At 34.4% G+C, this 20980-nt stretch overlaps 1 long non-coding RNA gene and 1 pseudogene across 5 annotated transcripts in view; both read left to right on the forward strand.

The window, feature by feature from the left end:
• LOC140623484 (uncharacterized) overlaps positions 1-20980 on the forward strand; it is a 251144-nt gene that overhangs the window by 168534 nt on the left and 61630 nt on the right. For 4 of the 5 annotated variants that reach the window (XR_012023093.1, XR_012023091.1, XR_012023090.1 and 1 more), the window contains exons 5-6: positions 15652-15739; positions 17823-19190. This is a non-coding gene — a long non-coding RNA (uncharacterized lncRNA). The remainder of the gene's footprint in view (positions 1-15651; positions 15740-17822; positions 19191-20980) is intronic. The other variant, XR_012023092.1, reaches the window with a different exon arrangement.
• Positions 13256-13744, forward strand: LOC140623883 (large ribosomal subunit protein uL11 pseudogene; annotated as a pseudogene).

Raw genomic sequence — 20980 nt, forward strand, 5'->3', positions numbered from 1 at the left:
CACACACACACACACAGAGAGAGAGGCAGAGACACAGGCAGAGGGAGAAGCAGGCTCCATGCCGGGAGCCGACGTGGAACTCGATCTCGGGACTCCAGGATCACGCCCTGGGCCAAAGGCAGGTGCCAAACCGCTGATCCACCCAGGGATCCCCATCCCTGTTCCTTTTTTAATGCCAGTTTCTTCCCATATATAATTTAAACAAAAGGATATTCTGATGGGTTAATGACACTGAAGGAAACAGGCTGAAGGTAAAGATTTAGAACACTGAGTATAAAAAAGTAAAGTAATTAAAACAATTTTGTTTCAGATTTTAAATTTAATAACTTGCACATATATTTGAAATTAGGCAGTGACTAAAAGTACTTCACACTTTAATGTACTCACAATTATTCCAACTATACAACTATCAATGAAACGTTGTTATTGCTACTTTTTAAGAATATGCAAAGTTTATTATGTTTAAATATACACACAATTTCAACAGTGTCCCAATGTCCCAAGACAGATTGTAGAAATGGAACCTCAACTGTATCTTAAAAGGTCAAAAACAAAATTCAGTACATTTTTAAGACTGATATCTATACAGGAGTTTCTTATTAAGTATCTCCTTACCCTAAGCTCAGCTGTTGACAAATTTTGTATACAATATAAGATGATAGCTGAATTATCCAGCATGAACTCTTTCCAAAAAGTTATTTAAATAAAAAATACCGTATTTTTAATGCAATCCCTATCAAAATACCATGGACTTTCTTCAGAGAGTTAGAACAAATTATTTTAAGATTTGTGTGGAATCAGAAAAGACCCCGAATAGCCAGGGGAATTTTAAAAAAGAAAACCATAGCTGGGGGCATCACAATGCCAGATTTCAGGTTGTACTACAAAGCTGTGGTCATCAAGACAGTGTGGTACTGGCACAAAAACAGACACATAGATCAGTGGAACAGAATAGAGAATCCAGAAGTGGACCCTGAACTTTATGGGCAACTAATATTCGATAAAGGAGGAAAGACTATCCACTGGAAGAAAGTCTCTTCAATAAATGGTGCTGGGAAAATTGGACATCCACATGCAGAAGAATGAAACTGGACCATTCTCTTACACCAGACACAAAGATAAACTCAAAATGGATGAAATATCTAAATGTGAGACAAGATTCCATCAAAATCCTAGAGAAGAACACAGGCAACACCCTTTTTGAACTCGGCCATAGTAACTTCTTGCAAGATACATCCACAAAGGCAAAGAAACAAAAGCAAAAATGAACTATTGGGACTTCATCAAGATAAGAAGCTTTTGCACAGCAAAGGATACTGTCAACAAAACTAAAAGACAACCTACAGAATGGGAGAAGATATTTGCAAATGACGTATCAGATAAAGGGCTAGTTTCCAAGATCTATAAAGAACTTATTAAACTCAACACCAAAGAAACAAACAATCCAATCATGAAATGGGCAAAAGACATGAACAGAAATCTCACAGAGGAAGACATAGACATGGCCAACATGCACATGAGAAAATGCTCTGCATCACTTGCCATCAGGGAAATACAAATCAAAACCACAATGAGATACCACCTCACACCAGTGAGAATGGGGAAAATTAACAAGGCAGGAAACCACAAATGTTGGAGAGGATGCGGAGAAAAGGGAACCCTCTTACACTGTTGGTGGGAATGTGAACTGGTGCAGCCACTCTGGAGAACTGTGTGGAGGTTCCTCAAGGAGTTAAAAATAGACCTGCCCTACGACCCAGCAATTGCTCTGTTGGGGATTTACCCCAAAGATACAGATGCAATGAAACGCCGGGACACCTGCACCCTGATGTTTCTAGCAGCAATGTCCACAATAGCCAAACTGTGGAAGGAGCCTTGGTGTCTATCGAAAGATGAGTGGATAAAGATGTGGTCTATGTATACAATGGAATGTTCCTAAGCCATTAGAAATGACAAATACCCACCATTTGCTTCAACGTGGATGGAACTGGAGGGTATTATGCTGAGTGAAGTAAGTCAATCGGAGAAGGACAAACAGTGTATGTTCTCATTCATTTGGGGAATATAAATAATAGTGAAAGGGAATATAAGGGAAGGGAGAAGAAATGTCTGGGGAATATCAGAAAGGGAGACAGAACATAAAGACTCCTAACTCTGGGAAACGAACTAGGGGTGGTGGAAGGGGAGGAGAGTAGGGGATGGGGGTGACTGGGTGACGGGCACTGAGAGGGGCACTTGACGGGATGAGCACTGGGTGTTATTCTGCATGTTGGTAAATTGAACACCAATAAAAAATAAATATTATAAAATAAAATACTAGTTATCAATTTAAAAAATACCGTATTATAAGAGACTTATAAATACAATATTATAAAAAAATACAATATTATAAAAAATATATGCTGAGCAGTAATAATATATCTACTGTTACTAAAAACTACTGGAGGGGATCCCTGGGTGGCTCAGCGGTTTAGCGCCTGCCTTTGGCCCAAGGTGCGATCCTGGAGTCCCGGGATCAAGTCCTGCATCGGGCTCTCGGCTTGGAGCCTGTTTCTCCCTCCTCCTGTGTCTCTGCCTCTTTCTCTCTCTCTCTCTCTCTATGTCTATCATCAATAAATAAATAAATCTTTATAAAAAAATAAAAACTACTGGAATTTTTTTTTAATTCTTGCATTTCTGCAGTGTTTTGCTTTCCAAAGACTTCTCAAAAGTACCATCTTATTGGAATTATCACTACACAGCAAGGTGGTATGGAAATGATTATCTGTTAAAAATGAAAACTCAAGAAATGTTACTCATGTAACATTTGAAATTACAAGAGAAAAAATAACATAATTCTCAAATCAGACTTGTTGATTTTTTAATTATTCCTCGCTCCTTGGTGGGAGACCAGGATAGAAGTTTATTTCCTGTCTATCCATCCAGTATTCTTTTTGAAGATATAGGATTCATGGGGTCTAAAAATAAATATACACCTCTAAAGTGTTGATGTTTTGACTAGAGCTCTGCAATGTTCAAAAAGATTGGGTCCACTGAAGGATTAAAAAATAGGACTATAATATCAATATCATTGGCACTATACAGATTTGAGCTACAGTCTCTCTATGCAATGTCACTGACATGTTGGAATGCCAGTCAAAACTGACACAGAAAAATGACCCTGGAACTTAAAAGAAGCCTCACACAGTGACATCAGATCACTATTTTCTGGAGTCATGGTTATAAAACAGTAGAGAGCCACTGGGTCTTAATACATGATATAAAAATTCTCCTCAATAAAGTATATATTACTGGCTTCAATGTACACTTGAGCTGCACTTTGAAAACTCTAACTTGGGGATCCCTGGGTGGCGCAGCGGTATAGCACCTGCCTTTGGCTCAGGGCCAATCCTGGAGACCCGGGATCGAATCCCACATTGGGCTCCCGGTGCATGGAGTCTGCCTGTGTCTCTGCCTCTCTCTCTCTCTCTCTTTCTCTCTCTCTGTGACTATCGTAAATAAATAAAAATTTTAAAAAAATTAAAATATTGAAAACTCTAACTTGAGGACCTGAAATGAAACTGTATCCTGTTGCTGCAGCTTGTTTCTGATGTATAAATACTTCCTGGTAATCATGCTAACCAAAAAAGTTAGCAGCACTATAGCCAAAATACCGATTCCAACACAGAGATCCTTAGTGCTGACCATTCATGGATTTTGTGCCAGAGATGCTTGAGTTTGATTGTTTTGCCAAAGGCCCTTTGAAGTCTCTGTCCTCCTGCCATTCCCATCTGTTGAACAAAAGTGCAATGCTGAGCTGATGGATTTCTTCTTGTTTCCTGCAGTATCTTGGGCAGCGTTTTCTGCTGGCTCTGTTGGGGAAGGTGATATAGCTACCAGTTTGTGATTTTTCTGTCGGTGCTGGCATTACAGGAGCAGAGGTAGATACCCTAGGTGGTGCTTGAGCACTGATGTTTCCAACTGGTCTAATCTCTAATGGTAGGATGTGTTTCAGATGATAAACTAGCCCTTGTGCTCAACATGGCAATGATTCAAGCCACTATCTGCCTTGATGTTATTCTCTGTGTGTCTCAGACACATTCCCTTTGCCTTATAATACCTATGCTTCTGAAAAATGGGATCATGGTATCAGTAGGTTAGGAGGGATTTTTCTCAGCTTTTTATTTACTATCTGTGATCTGTGTAAAAAAATCAATTTTTAAAAATTACCATATATGATTTTTTGTTCACAATTAAAATGATAGTCTGTGGTGACTGTCAAGTTACACACAAATCTTGGTTTCATCATAAATCAGTTATGTGGTTTTATGTTACTTTCCTCTTGAAACTTCATACATTAACAGTGGATAATAATGTCATTTTCTCAATAGAGTTGTGAGAACACAGTATATAGAACAGTGAAAAACTAGAGCGTAAGGTATAAATTATAATTATAAATATAATCGTAAATTATAACATGTTTATAATGCTACATTTAGAACAAAAAATATTACCATTATTAGTAGTAATCGTCTGCTATACTTGCACGTTTATCTTACATCCTCATTTATCTAGCATGACACACTGTTTCTTACATTTAATTTAATTTAATTTTCATCAAATATCATTTGTATATATCTAGGAGAATTTGAAAAGCATTAAACTCTTTTATACAAAAAGACTTAAATGAGTCATTAAATAATATTGTTATCACTGTAATTTCATAGGCAAAGTAATTTAGTGATTTGTTCTATAAAATTTTACCAAACTTTAATAAGAAATTCCTTAGACAAAAACCAATATTTGATTGGGAAATCATGAGTTAGATATTTAAGATTAAGGTTATTTCATATTTCCTGATTCAGAGCTAACTAGAAATACATACATATCAAATTACCATCACTACTTTTGAATATGTGATTGGAAAGTGGTATATGAAGTAACCTACATGAAAAAGTTAAATTTAAACACAGGGTAATATAACTTCCCAGGATGTGTATTCTGTTCTATAAAGGATATTATTGTTTTCATGTATCTTTTACTTATAGATTATTTCTTTTGACATATATGAATTATAAGATGTTCGTGATCTTTTCATTTTCCTATGTAAAAATGCTTTCAGCTCCTGAAAATATTGGAAAATACACAGTTCTGAGGCTCTAAGTGAAAACATTTATAATTTTTCATTTTCATCCATTTGGAAATCATTTAATTCTTAGATAAAATTAAACTTCCTAAGTTTTACTAAAAATATTATTTTAAAATTAATTTAAAAACAGCAAGAAAAGATTGACACAAACTGCTGCTGGGGAAGCTGTCTACCCATCAACAGAACTAACAATTCCATCTTATGTTTGAAAAGAAAATTTGCTGCATAGAAGTGATTGCATTTGAAATTATTGGTATATTTGAATGCAACTACCAAACCATGAAAAATGAAGCTTCCATTTGCTGTAAAAATAAATTAGGAGGCAATGCTTTGCTAAAAAAAGCCACGTGAACACCACAGTTCATAAGTATTCATGGTACTATTAACAGATTTCTTTGCTTATACTGTGAGCTGCCTTATGATATGGTATTAAGTATAGCTTTGTATCTACAGTGAGCATAAGCAGCTTGTGCTAGGATTTAATATAAATGAAGCCAGATTAGATATCATATGGAAAAGTATAAAATAATCTTAACTATTTTTTTTTCTGATAAAATCATGCTTCCCATTGCACTTGTAGAGCTATTGAAAGTATTATTTAACATCACCATTTTCCTGTTAATATTGTCGTAAATCCCAAAAATATAAAACAGTGTAGAAAGTAAGACATTCTGTTGAGAAAATTTTTTGCGCCTATATTAAACATTAGTGCCCATCACAGCAAATGTTCTGTTTAATTCCCATCACCTATTTCACCCAACTTCCCAGCTTCCCATCCCTCTGGTAACCATCAGTTTATTCTCCATAGTTAAGAATCTTTTTTTCTAACAAGATAGTATATGAGATACAGGAAATTCACATGAAGTAATTAGGCTATGAGACAAAATACACAACCTAGAAGAGAAAGGTCTGGTGTAATTAAGAACTGTAAGTATGGGACAAAAAGCCAGATGAACAAAATAGAAAATAACTTCAAAGAAGATGCAAAGAAATGTGATTTCAGGTGAAATAATATTCCAAGAATACTTCAAAAATTTAAGAAACAACCTAAAAGTCTTGCTATCATGAAATTAAATTGATATTTTTCTTTTCCTATCCTTTTCAACAAAGCCTCTTTTGATATAAAAAGAGGTTTCAAAAATTTATAAAGTAAAAGATGCTTCTGAATTTGTTACAAATCTGTTGTGATTCTAACTATAAAATTTATGCTTTTCTTTTTTGAAATACGTTGACTATTGTATCTAAAATTTTAAGTAGAAACATCTGGAAAACTATTATAAGGAAGTACATATAACTTAGAAAAAAAACTTGCGTCTTTAAAATCATTTTAAAATACTTAAAATAATTTTTTGAGGAAATAATATTTTCAGAGCTGTAAAGAAACTATAACTGAACCCTGGCCCTATAACTGAACTTTCAAATTATACATATGAAAAATCTCAAGTGGAGAAAACAAATATTTTGCCCCACCGTGTCTGATGTACTTAGCAATGGAATTAGATTTAGAATCCACACAATCTAGCTCAAAGTCTAGAATATTTATATTGCATTTTATTCTTCAACCAATAAGATTTTAAGTTTTAATAAAAGTATTAACACACACTCATCAGTTGGAAATGTAATTAGCAGTGTATTTCTTGTACTACAGTAAATATTTAATATGCTATAACTCATTTCACTTGCTATCATACTTCTTAATGTTTCTTAATGATGCACTGATTTTATCAAAATCCCAAAAATGGTTAAATGTAAGTATACCAAGCTCAGTTTAATTTAATAATACGATATTAAAATATTTAAAATTAAAAAGAACTTTAATTCTATTTTCCTTTCTTTATAAGTATTACTTCATCACCACCAACAAAACCCCACAGGCATTCACAGTGGCCCACTGTGTTATATGATGAAGTGAAAATGTCTAATATAGGTACTTGTTTTTTATTTTAGATTTTTTTTAGATTTTTTTTTTTAGATTTTTACTTATTTATTCATGAGAGACACAGAGAGAGAGGCAGGCTCCTCACAGGGATCCTGATTCAGGACTAGATCCCAGGACCCCAGGATAATGCCCCAAGCCAAAGGCTGATGCTCAACCATTGGACCACCCAGGTACCCCTATCTTATTCTTCTTATATATGTGTTTGTATATGCTTTATAATATAGCAGGTGAATATATTTCCATATTATATAAACTCAGTTATTTACTTATTCTTACATCCAGTAATTATTTATGAATGTGCAAGCACTCTTCTGTAGACTTAGGATCTATTAGTGAAAAAAACTTCAATCTCTGTGCTCAACATCCTGGAAAGGCAGAAAGTAAAAATAGTGTAATAAATAATACAGTATATAATAAATATAAAATCATTTGTTACATAACAAACTATATAGTGATAAATGTTATGGAAAAATTAGGATAAATAGCATCGAGTGAGTTGAGGAGAGCATAAAATCCAAGGTGATTGGGTTGGCATCATTAAGAATGTGGTTTTTGAGTAAAAAGGTCAAGGAGGTGAAGTTAGAGAAAAGGTTTTATGGAGGAAGAATATTCCAGGTGGAGGCAACAGAGAACAAAGATTATATGGCAGGATAGATAATGCCTGGTGTGTTCTAGACTTAGCAGAATTAGTGTTGCTATAGTAGAGGGTATCTGGAAGAAAGAAAGGAGATAATGCTAGAGATGGCTTACAGGTGGGTAATATTCAACCACATGGATTTAGTCTTTGTCCTGAGGGAAACAGGAAACCACTGGGGAATTTGGAACAGCAATGTGGAATGATTTGCATTTTGTAAGAATAATTCTTGTTATGAGTATGAAGAATAGAGTGGAATTTGAAATACCAGTTAAAAAGCTCTCAACATGATCCATACGGCATAGACTAAGATATTGCAGTTGAGGTGATTTAATTTTGAACCCTGAAAACAATTCATGTATGTGTTGGGAGAAAGAGAGGTATGTAGAATGGTTTGAAGTTTTGCAACTGAGTAACTAGAAGGTGAAGTTATCATTGGTTATGAAGGGGAAAAACTACAGATGGAGTGAGGTTGAGGTCAGGATGGTGTAATATAAGCTTTAGACATGTTAATTTTGAGATGTTAATTGTACCTCCCAGTTTCTATGCTGAACATGTTTTGTGTTATAAAATTTCATAAATCAGGAGATAGGCGAGGACTTGGAAATAGAAGTTTGAAATCAAGACATAGATGATATTTAAATCTAAGAGACAGGACAAAATCCCCAGAGGAAAGGATGAAGAAAGAGAAGCAAGAAAAAATGAGTACTGAATCCTAGAATTTTCCGATTGTAATAGGTTGAAGAGAAACTGAAAAGGTGAGGCAGAATAGTGTGGTGGGCTAGAAGTAAAGTGGGGAACAAGTATAAAATGAGTGGAGTATTTTATGTACATATAATGGTCTTTGAGGAACTGGACAGGAACAGTTTTGCTGACACTATGTGGATAAAGCTGGATTAGACAAGAAAATGTAAAAAGAGGTATTGCAGACATCAGGTGGAGCCAGTTCTTCCAAGAATTTTTAATGAAGAGGGGACAAAGAAAAGGGATGGTGTGTAGAAGATAAATTAAATCAGGTAAATGTTATTGAAAAGTAGAACCAACATGTCTTTATATATTAATGGAAATGATTCAGTAAAGAGGAAAATACATGATGTAGAAAAGTAACAGAAGATTTGTAAGAATGATGATCTTCAGTAAAAGAAAAAAGAATGAATTTCAATATGTATGTAGATAGATAGATAGATAGATAGATAGATAGATAGATATAATATTATACATATGTTTTTGATAGGACCTGGTGGAGATAGGAACATGAACAATTAACATAGTGAATCTGGAAGCAGAAAATAAAATTATGGACACTAGTAAGTTGTCATTGAGTGCTGAGAACATGTGGAGTTCCCTTCTAATTATGTATTAACAAAGTTGTAAATTAAGAAGATGCACAAAGAAAGGGTGGAAGTTTGAAGAGACAGAAGGTGTGAAATAATTGTCAAGAAGGGAAGAGTAGCAAAGGAAACAAATTGCTCAACAGCAGTACAAAATTAATATTCACACATTTAAAGTTTAACTTGCATCCTTGATCCTCTTTCTTCAGGATTGTTCCCTCAAAAGTGTTCAGTGATGCCACATATTTGGCACTTATTAACCTCAATAATCTATAATTTGCTTTCTCTATGTTAAGTGCCTATCTTAGCATCTGTCACTTTAGTTGATTTTTAACATAAAGATCTTCTTTCCTTTCTTTATAGAGACAATCTCTAAACTAATTATTTCCTGTCAATGCTATTTAAGATACAATTATAGGCTAATACAAGCTCACCCAAATGCTACCTCTTAACTGATTGACACATTTCAGCCAATGCCTAGTGACAGTAATTTTATATTTCATAAAAATGAAATTATTTTTAGATTTGAAAAGTTTAAAATGTATCAGCCAAATAATTCTAGAGGTAATTTATGTATTGTTTATAATAGTATCTTGAAATAGCCTAAATTTATGCTGGTGGTTTTTATTATTTTAATTTTTACTGGAAATTTCCATCATCCAAGCTATCAAAAGTGTTAGAATCATTTCTGCCATGACCTTGCCTTTCCTCCATACAGTGCCACCTCAAGCTATGTATACATATTTTCTTTGCTAATTAAATACAGAATTTAATTAATTAATTTCATCACAGAAATATAGTTATAATTTAAGTACAAAAATTCCAATTCTTGAAATCTTACTAGTGCTAACAAAAACTATGTTTGAAGACTATTATCGGTTATTCTGTATTAAGAAATATATCTGACAATCTTCATTTCAGTCACTAAAGTAACTAAAGAAAATGAGGCTGTTCAGTCATAATCTTTAGAAGCAATAGTTTTTTTATATTTGAAATATTGACTAATATCAGTTACTAGTAGGCAAAAAATTCTAATACCTTTCTGATGAGTTTTAGTCAATAAGTACATTTTAATCAGTAAACTAAAACATTTTTGTTACAAGATACTTTGTCTTATAAAGTGAATTTAATAAGATATCCAAAGTTGTTATTTACTAAAACTAATTCTGAACTTTTTCTTAAATGTTATTTAAAAATACTGACATATAGGAAAGAATCATGCCCATGGATGCTGTTATTTTAAGATCTATAGAGAATACATGGAATCTATAATATGAATGTATGCAATTAAAAGTTAAATATCTGATCACATAATAAAATGCATTACTAATATAGTACCTAGGAAATTGACCTTCTTTTTTTAATTTTATATATTCATGAGACAGAGAGGCAGAGATGTAGGCATAGGGAGTAGTTGCCTGAATATTGTTTAAGAACATATTTATTCTTACTTTCTGCAGCTTAAAAAAATGTAGCAAGTTTTACTTTGAATTTTCTTAGAGAAAGAAATGAAAGAATTCGTAGTATCTTTAGGATCAATTTTGCAATCATTAACTCCTTTAAAAATCATATTAGTTTAACACACTTTTGTGATAAAATCATTCAACAAACCAGAATAGAAGGAATGTGCCACAACATAATAGTCTATAGAAGAAAAACCTAGAGCTAATATTATACTTACTGATGAGACTGAAAGCTTTTCCTTTAAGATCAGGTACAAGACAAGGATGTCCACTTTCATCATTTCTATTCAAGATAATAATAGAAGTTCTCACCAGACCAATTAAGCAAGAAAAAGAAAACTCAACTCAATTGGAAAAGAAAAAAAATATATTTATCTCTGTTTGCAGATGACATGATCTTACATGTAGAAAATATTAAAGATTCAGAAAAACAAAAAAACCCACCTCCTAGAACTACTAAATGAATCCAGCAAAGCTAAACATTGAAACCTACATAATATAGCTGGAAAAAGCTAAAGATACACAAATTAATGGAAAAACATCCTCTTTTCATGAATTAAAGACAATACAGTCAAGATGTCAATATTTGTAAAGGAATCCACAGAGTCAATGCAATTCCTATCAAAATCCTGTTTAGTGTATAAACTACTTCATAATTCTGCTTCCTCAGAATCCATTTTGTTTGATAAGTGGCTAGCTGAACCGACACTAGCCCATCTCCCAAGTGCATGCCCTAGAAAATAGCCCAATGATAATTTAAGTATGGGCAACAAAACAAGAAAGCTTAAGTTCCTGATATAACTCCCTCAACATTTCTGGTGATACTATCCCCTGCTTCCCCACTCCTTTCTCCCTATCCTCAACATTTCTGGTGATACTCTCCCCTGCTTCTCCACTCCTTTCTCCCTATGTGCCTCTTAAAAGAAGACCCCCATCTGAGTTTACCAACCTCCCATTATTTGATTTGAATTGCCCAATCCAGCTTTACTCCAGGAAACCCTAGAAACACTCCTCCTTTGAATGCTAATAAAACCATATTCCCCAGGTCTTGCCCCTACATTCAGCCTTTACCTTCCCATATGGCCCCTCAAGACATACTGTGTACTTCTTCCAGGACCTATGAGTAATAAACTTCTCTATTTTACTTTCCTTTGTGGTCTTTGTTGAATTGTGCTTACTATCTGACACCTTACCTGGGGCTCTACCTAAAGTATGTTAATTTAAGAAAGTCATTACAAATCTAAATGATATTTCTTTGCAGAAATAAAAATCCATTCTAAACTTCATGTAGACTCTTAAGAGACCTCAAATAGCCAAATCAGTCTTGACAAAGAACAAAGTTGGAAATCTTAACACTTCCTGACTTCAAAATGTACATTATTTTGATTTCTATATTGTTTTAGTATTACTGACATAAACCTAGACATATATACCACTAGAATGAAATGGAGAGCTGAGAAATAAACCCTCATATATACGGGAGAATGATTTTTGACATGGATTTCAAGCCTATTCAATGATGAAAGGAAAATGTTTTCAACAAATGGATGTGGGAAAAACTGGATGTCCACAGGCAAAGAAATGAACTCTTAAAACACTTTTAAAAAAATAACTGAAATGCATTGAAGACAAATGCAAGAACTAAAATTATAGAACTCTTAGAATAAAACAGGAAAAGCTTTATAGCATTTAGTTTAGCTGTCATTTCTAAGAAATCATTGCCAAAGTATGGGCAACAAAACAAAAAAACAAATTGTACCACATTAAAATTTGAAACTTTTGTGAATCAAAGGACACAATCAATAGAACGAAAGGGCAGCCCACAGAATAGAAGGAAATATTTGCAAATTATATATCTGATAAAGGGTTGCTAACAAAAAGATATAAAGAACTCCAATAACTCCATAACAATCCTATTAAAAAGTGAGCAAGGGATTTTATTGTTGGTTTGAATTGACCAATCTAGTCTTAGCCTGGGAACCTGAGAAACACTCCCCCAGGAACAGTAATAAATTTGATATGGATAAGATATTTTGTGCCTTGTGTCTTTTCTATATTATTTAAATTCAAACATCTGTGTTTAATGATAGGATACAACCAAAGTTGTATAGTTAAAATTGGAGTCCTCAATGGAAATAATAGAATTACTATGCATCACTAAACTAAGATTCAACTCTTGACACTCAATATAATTACAAGAGTTATCACCTCATATGATCCCTTATTATTATTTTTAAAAATTTGATTCCATTGATAATAACTAACATTTATTGAGGTTTGTACTCTTTATCAGGCACTATATATATTCACTTAAACTTCACAACAGCCACAGGAGGTAGATATTACTATTATCAGTTGCAGATATGAAAATTGAATTTTATATATAACTTGTCCTAGAAATGAGTGGAGCTGAAATTTGAATTCAGTCAATGTACTTCCTGAATTGTAATTACTGTCTTACCGTTAGCCTGGGGATATTCTCTGATGTGTCCTCTTCTACTTACCTGTAAGCGTTTGCTCAGTAAGAGGTTTTATTAAACATTTTATAGATAATATACATCTTGCATATATTTTTATATAACTATTTTTGTACTAGTGATAAAAAGCAGTATGTTTGTAGATAGCACCTGTTCACCAGTATGAACTTGTATTTAGAAATTATCTGATGCTGAATCTTTTGGCTTTTGACTCAGAGGCTTTTGACACAGCTCTCTTTGATGCCCCGGAATCTGGTTTCATCCAGCACATTCTGCCTCCACCATGCCACCTAAATTCTACCTCAAAGAGTTGAAAGTTCTATACCTGAGGTGTGTGGGGCCAGAACTTGGTGCATATCTGCACTGGTGCTGAGGATTGGCCTCCTGGACCTGTCTCCAAAAAGATTGGTGATGATACTACCAAAGTATTTGGTGATTGGAAGGGTCTGAGGATTACAGTGAAATTGACCATTCAGAACAGACAGATTCAGATTGAAGGGGTACCTTCTGCTTCTGCCCTGATTATCAAAGCCCTCAAGAAATTACCAAGAGACAAAAAGCAGAGAAACATTAAGCACAATGGAAATATCACTTTTGATGATATTTTCACATTACCCAACAGATGCGTCACCAATCTTTAGACAGAGGGCTCTCTAGAAGCTTTAAAGAGATCCTGGGGACTACTGGATCTGAGGGCTGCAATATTGATGGCAGCCACCGTCATGACACCGTAGACATCGAGAGTGGTGCAATAGAATGCCCAGCTAGTTAAGAACTACAAACAAAAATATTTAATAAAGGATCATTTGACAGTAACAAAATTTGATATTATCCCACATTTTAGAAATTCTCCAATGATTAAAATGTTTTATAAAGAACTATTATCAACATATATTGCAATCTGGGATCACAATAAAATGGAATTTTATTTGTAAATGCCAACTTTAACCAGCTTATTAGTGTTATTATTTTAATAAAGATTGAATTTTTATGATCAACGTAGAATTATTTAATCCCCAACAAAATTAGTTCATTCTGGTGTATTCTACAGATAGTCAAAAATTCTGTAGATCTAAGACCAACATTTCAGATATTATCTTGTCTATTATTTTGAAGGTAACTAAAATATGCTTAAAGTGAGTAGTATATCAAAACATTTTATGTTAGAAATAATGTATATACTTGGGCCACCTTGGTGCCTTGGTTGCTTGAATGTCTGACTCTTGGTTTCAGCTCAGATCATGATCTCAGGGTCATGGTATTAAGCCCTGGGTCAGGCTTGCTTGAAATTCTCCCCCCTACCTCCTACTCACTCCCCTAGGTTTGTATACACACACACTCTCTCTAAAACAAATGAAATCTTTAAGAAATAATGTATATACCAATTTATTCCTTAATTGGGGAAAATAATTCATAGTATTTTTCTAGTTTATAAATATTCTGCTCTAGAAGTCTGGAATTCTAATTCAAAAACAATACAAGCAAGAATTATAATCTATAGAATCTGTTATTCATTGATTCATTGTGACAGATTGGATAAAATACATGGGATACAACATTTATAAAAATTGAAATTCCATTCTGTCTCTGATCTTAGTGACAATTAGACAAACATGCTAACATAATTTGTACTGCTCATAAGAGCACAGTGCTTTATATATCAGATTTTGCATTTATATTTTTACCATGAGTCTCCCATCTTAGTATAAAAAGAAATATAATGATTAATGGTATAAACCATCGGACTTCCAACTGAGATAAGCCAGTGTCTAGGAGTAACACAAACACATAAAGGTAACTGAGCAAAGAATTTTGCAAAAATCGACTTTCATATACATTGCATTCTGCTACAACACGTGTTCCTAAAACAACCTAGCAGTGACTAGAAAAAGGGAAAATTATGTGCATTAAAATGGACATATGTTGGAGTATGAACTATTTTCTGCAATAAAGACAGCCAGAATGTCATAAATAGAATTCTAATATTCAACAAGAAAGGAATAAAAGCATGGATACTGCCCAGGGCGGAATGCTACTGGTTTTACTTTTTATTGTTGTTTTAGTGATAAAGTGCTTGCAAAGTATTGTTTCATAAAGTCATAAATACTGCTCCCTCCTTTATGCAGTTCTAGGTTCCTGGCAGCTTGTACCTCCCTAATGCTTACAGGTCCCATTGCAATCTGCATTATATAGAGGTCAGCAAGCCAGTATTTTCACTTTAATTTTCATTTTGGGGGTGTAATTTTACCATCCCTGTAGGAAGTCTAAAGCCATAAATGAGCTGCCTGCCTTTGGTGGCGAGTTTACGCCTCAGCGTCCCAAGGATTTTGTTTGTTGTTGTTGTATGTGTGTATTTAAATCTGTTACAGAATGATGCTAGTTTCAAGAGCACTGGTTCAACCCTATTACTCTAATAAACCCTGTGTATTTTAAGATTTTGCAGAATGCAAGGTTTTCATGGAATGCATTTATTCTACCGTAGCAAAAATCCCCGTGTATGTTGTCCCCAAATGGTCTGCACCTGAACGACGAGTTGGAACAGCAGCTTTGATATTTATTTCCCTTTTCCCATGTACTTTTACCCAGCCCCTGATCTCATTGCTTAAGGGAAAGTCATACCTCCCATCCATCTTGAATTCAATTCTGTTTTCCACTGACATTAAAACATATTTGAAACAGACTTACAGTCAAGCTGAAATACTGGTGTCAGGAACGGAACTAAACAATACCTAGTGAATGACATCGCAGGTTGTGGCAACGACAGAAGGTATGTTTTATAGATGGTTAAACCCACAGGTCCTCCTTCTTATAAGGCCAGTTAATAATTTTTTTCCTAGAGCCAACAAATGGACCTCACTGATGAAATCTCCCTGAGAAAATTGTCACTTAAACACTTGGTTAGAAATGGAAGTGAAGAAATTTCACTTTTGAGCAATCGTATTTCATTTTGTATTAGTGCCCAGGATGGGGTCAGGACAAGCAAAACTTAAGGTGAGAATCAACTAGTAAAAGGGCATTGACTACGCAATGAGGCAAAGAAAATTCTAAGGAATTAAAAGACAATAAAAATAGAGGAGAACCACTACCTTTAGGGCTGGTGGAGAGTTAAAAAGAAAGGACCAAACTCAAACCTCTCACTAAGCCTACAATTCTGACCCCACTGGGGAGTGAGAGGCTGGAGTCACTGGATGACAAAGTTTTGTAATGGGGTACAGGCAAAACCTTGGAAGAGTGGGCAAGCACTGGATCACCTTCTTGCTGTTGACAAAGCAGCTGCCTACAGGGATGCCAGAGACCTTGCTGCGAAACTGCCAGCTTGGTTGCTGCCAAATGTATCTGTATTAAGCAAAGACAGTCTGAGAAAACTGGAGGGGAGGAGAGTAGAAGACCATGCCGAAAATTACTCTAAAACACTGGCAGAAAAATGCTAGGCTGAATGAGAAAAGAAACTGTCCTGGTACAGCAGAGCACTGCCTACAGAAAAGGGCTAGGAAGCATATAATTTATGTAAAATATAGAGATTTTTTTTTCTGTTTATGATATGAAAGGATTTTATTTAACTTAATGTTTTAGTTACATTATAATACATTTTAGCCTTTTAATCTCTGAAAATCCAGTACAGATACAACTCTAAATGTGTCTAGTTTTTAGTATCCATGGATGCATCATATACAAGGAATAGCACTGTTCCCTCCATAGCAATTTTTTTAAATAGTTTATTTATTTATTCACGAGAGAGAGAGACAGACAGACAGAGGCAGAGACATAGGCGGAGGGAGAAGCAGGCTCCATGCAAGGAGCCTGACGTGGGACTTGATCTCGGGTCTCCAGGATCAACCCTGGGCTGAAGGCGGCGCTAAACCGTTGAGCCACCTGGGCTGCCCTATAGCAATTTTTTAAACTGCATTTTATATATATTTTTATATGTGCATGTGTTTGTGTTTACATATACTCATTTTAAAAGTTCTGAAACAATCTTGGGAAAAAATATATATATTAACCAAACTTTTCACTAATTATGATCATAACTAATTTATGAAAGATAATCTTTGCTGCTGTGTTTAGAAAATACCTAAATGTATAGTAGATATATACTACCTGATGGAATGTTAGATAATATAATCATTTGAAAAATTTTAGGTCTTCTTTAGTTTTTGTCAAAAGTGCAATTATCAAATTGGAAACTTTACATAATTTTTTCTCTGGTACATTAAATAATTTTAGTCTGAAAATTATGCTGAAGTGAAAACCTCTTTAGTATAGTTAAAAATGGTTTAACACCGAAGTACTTGAGTTAATTCCTAAAACTTTAAATTGCTTTTGTAATTATATATTTTTCAATTTTTCATTGTTCTTTAAAGATTCCCACTTTTCTGATGTTGGGACTATCACTACTGTTCTATTGTCTTTATAATTCTTCCTAACATCATGATGCAGTCTGAATTTTTGAAGAATATCCTCAAATTGAGATTATTCACCACAAAATGCATATGCTACTTTGTGATCTGCATTTCTGCATGATTAAAGCTTATCATGTTTTCTCTAAAATGTAAGGAAAGGCCTAGGAGTCAAAACAATCATGTTATGAACCTATTCTACCTAGTAACTGTGTGAATTAGGAGTTGATATAATCTATTTGTGCCTGATTTTTGTCACTTATAAATTGGGGAACCGTTTTTGATAGTGTCAGAATTAAATGACATAATCACTTTAAAGACTGGACTCAATAAATGATAGCTATTATTATCTATCCCCCAAACCATTCTTCATACTGTTATATTATATGAATATAAAACATATAGTTCAATTTATTAATTTAGCTAATATTTATTGAATGTCTATTATTCCAGGTATTGTACAGTGCACCATCCTGCATCTCTTTCACAGTCAAGTGGATCACTGGTCAGATGCTCTGTTGTGTGGGATTTCATGCTTATGGACTGGGCATTTCATAAATAAGCCCACAGATGATTGTGGGTGACCCTTTATGGACTAAGAATGCAAATCTAGATTCAGAATAGGTATCTGACCTTGTGAGAACAAAATACTGGATCTTCCATGACAGCAAATGCCCAATGTATTCAATGTTGCCAAGTGGATTTTTTGCCTATCCAAGTAGTAAGTAGTAGTGTTGTATCACTTTCTCAGCATTGAGCTTCATTGCAGACAGGTTGGATACTCAGAAGTATCTGTGGCTAGACTGAACTTCATAAGTGGAAATCTGTGCTTTCCAGGCCATATATAACCTTTATTTCTGCTACTTTGGCCACTCTGTTAACATGCTCATGTACTAGTTCTATTGTTGAATAATGGTAAAGACCAAGAAGATTTAAGACAGGCAAAATATTAATAGAAGGATATGGCAGTGATGGGTAAAAAATAGGAAGCAGGCATGTGCAGAATGAATCTTCAGAAGGCACTGCATATCTACTAACTGTGAAATTAGTAAGGTAGTAAAGGACAACTAGACAGGACATGTCTTATCCTGAAGTACACCTTTAAGAACATTTTGGCCAGGATAAAAGGGAGCCTTTTTGGTATGCTGAAAATGCCCTCCCCCCCCCCGCCCAAATATCAGGCCCAATCCTGGAACCTATGGATGTTACATTATATGATAAAAGATACAATAAAATTAAGGATCTTGAACTGTAGACATTATCTTAAAAACGCATGCAATCAGATGTGTCCTTATAAGACTGGTAGAGGGAGATTTAACACAGAGAAGACCACACAGAAAAGAAGGCAATGTGACCACAAAGACTGAGATTGGAATGATGCAACCACTAGTGTCAAGATGCCAACAGTCACTAGAAGCTGGAAGAAGCAAAGAATGGATTCTTCTCTAGAGCATCCAGAGAAGACACTCCTTTGCAGACTCCTTGATTACAGCTCAGTGCCTCTGATTTCAAAATTCTGGCATCTAGAACTGGTTGAGAAAGAATTTCAGTTGTTTAGAGCCACATTTCTGGCCATCATTATAGGCAACGAATACAGTTCTCAAGCCAGAGTTGTACAGTAGAGGAGGTCCACATAATACAAGAATGAATCTGCATGCGTATGATACCATGCTCAGTCATTGCCTGGAAGCACCCTGGGGGAAGTGTGGCTTGGCATGAATGCAGCATGGATCAAGGAAGGCAGCAAAGAACCTGCCAGTCAATTGCCCTTTCCAGAATAAGAAAAGAAAACGGCACATTTCTATCACAACCAAGTAAAAGGTAGACTTTACTTTTTTTTTTTAATTGAAGCATAGTGACGTACAACATTATATTGGTTTCAGGTATATAATAAAATGATTTGATTTGACATTTATACACATTACAAAATGGCCACAACAAGTCTAGTTACCCTTTGTCATCACACGTAATTATTTTATCATTACTATAGTCCCTATGCTGGAATTTATTCCCTGTGGCTTATTTATTTTATAAATGAAATTATACCCTTTCTAATTCTCTTCACCTATAGCATCTACCTATGCAATTTCACACTCTCCGGCAACCATCAGTTTTGTTCTCTGCATATATAAGTCTGTTTCTGATTTGTTTGACTTGTTTTTTCGATTCCACATATGGGTGAAATCATATGCTATTTGTATTACTGGGTCTGACATATTTCACTTACCATAACACTCTCTAGGTCCATGTATGTTGTCACAAAGAGAATTTCCTTCATTTTTAAGTCTAATATTCTATCTTTGCGTAAAATATCCTTTATCCATTCATCTATTGATGGGCACAAGTTGCTTCCATATCTTGCCTTTTGTAAATAATGCTGTGATGAACAGAAGGGTGCATAAATCTTTTCAAATTAGCATTTTCTATTTCTTCAAACACCCAGAAATGGTATTAATAGATAGTATGATAGTTCTATTTTTAACCTTTAAAGGAACCTCTGTAGGATTTTCCATAAGGTTATACCAGTTTACAGTCCCACCAGTAAATAGTGTATGAGTGTTCCCTTTTATCCACAGTCTCACCAATACTTGTTATTTGTTGTCTTTTTTGATTCCAGCCATTCTGGCAGGTAGAAGGTCTATTATTTTCCAGATAAACGTTACATATATGGAATTTGGCCATCTGCAAGGTAAAGCAACAAGCGCCAATCAGGGCAGCCCCAATGGCCCAGCAGTTTAGCAATGCCTGCAGCCTGGGGTGTGATCCTGGAGACCCTGGATGGAGTCCCATGTCGGGCTCCCTGGACAGAGGCTGCTTCTCCTTCTGCCTGTGTCTCTGCCTCTCTCTCTCTCTCTCTCTCTCTGTGTCTGTCATGAATAAATAAATAAAATCTTAAAAAAAAACTATATAAAAAAGAGCCAATCAAAGGAAAAAGCACTGGTATACATAACACCTTCTCTGAGCATAAATAATATACAGAATATTAATAAATATATTGGATGCCCATTATATCAAAATAAAAGAAACCCTACAACTAAAAAAAATGGAAGAAGACATAATTAATAATGCTTGATGAGAATACTTAATATAAAAAATATAGGTTGAGGGATGCCTGGCTGATTCAGTCAGTGGAGCATGAAACTCTTGATCTGGGCATCATGAATTCAAGTCCCACGTCAGGCATAGGGCTATTTAAAAAAATATATAGATTGAAGCTAAAGTGAGTGGAAACATATTTACAGAATGGCTAATATATAGCTATCTAAACATCCAATTTAAGAGTCAAAAAATTTAATGGAAGGAATAAAAGGAAAATATAAAAATAATGAATGAGAGAGCAAATATAAACTAGATGAAATATTTTGTCTTTTTAGCAAACAAAATAGCACAAGCATCTAGAAATATAAGTTAATAAAATATTAAGACAGGAAATGTTAAGAATAAGAAAACATAGCTGCCAATGCTGGCGAGCTTGATTAAAAATCTTATGGGTAACATTATGCTAATATATTTAAAAATTTACTTAAAATTAGTATCATCTTTTCCAAAAAAAAAAAATTAGTATCATCTTACAGAAAATACCACTTACCTAACCTGACTCTAGAAAAAAA

Source organism: Canis lupus, chromosome 33 (genome assembly GCF_048164855.1).
Source record: "Canis lupus baileyi chromosome 33, mCanLup2.hap1, whole genome shotgun sequence".
Taxonomy (NCBI): Eukaryota; Metazoa; Chordata; class Mammalia; order Carnivora; family Canidae; genus Canis; species Canis lupus.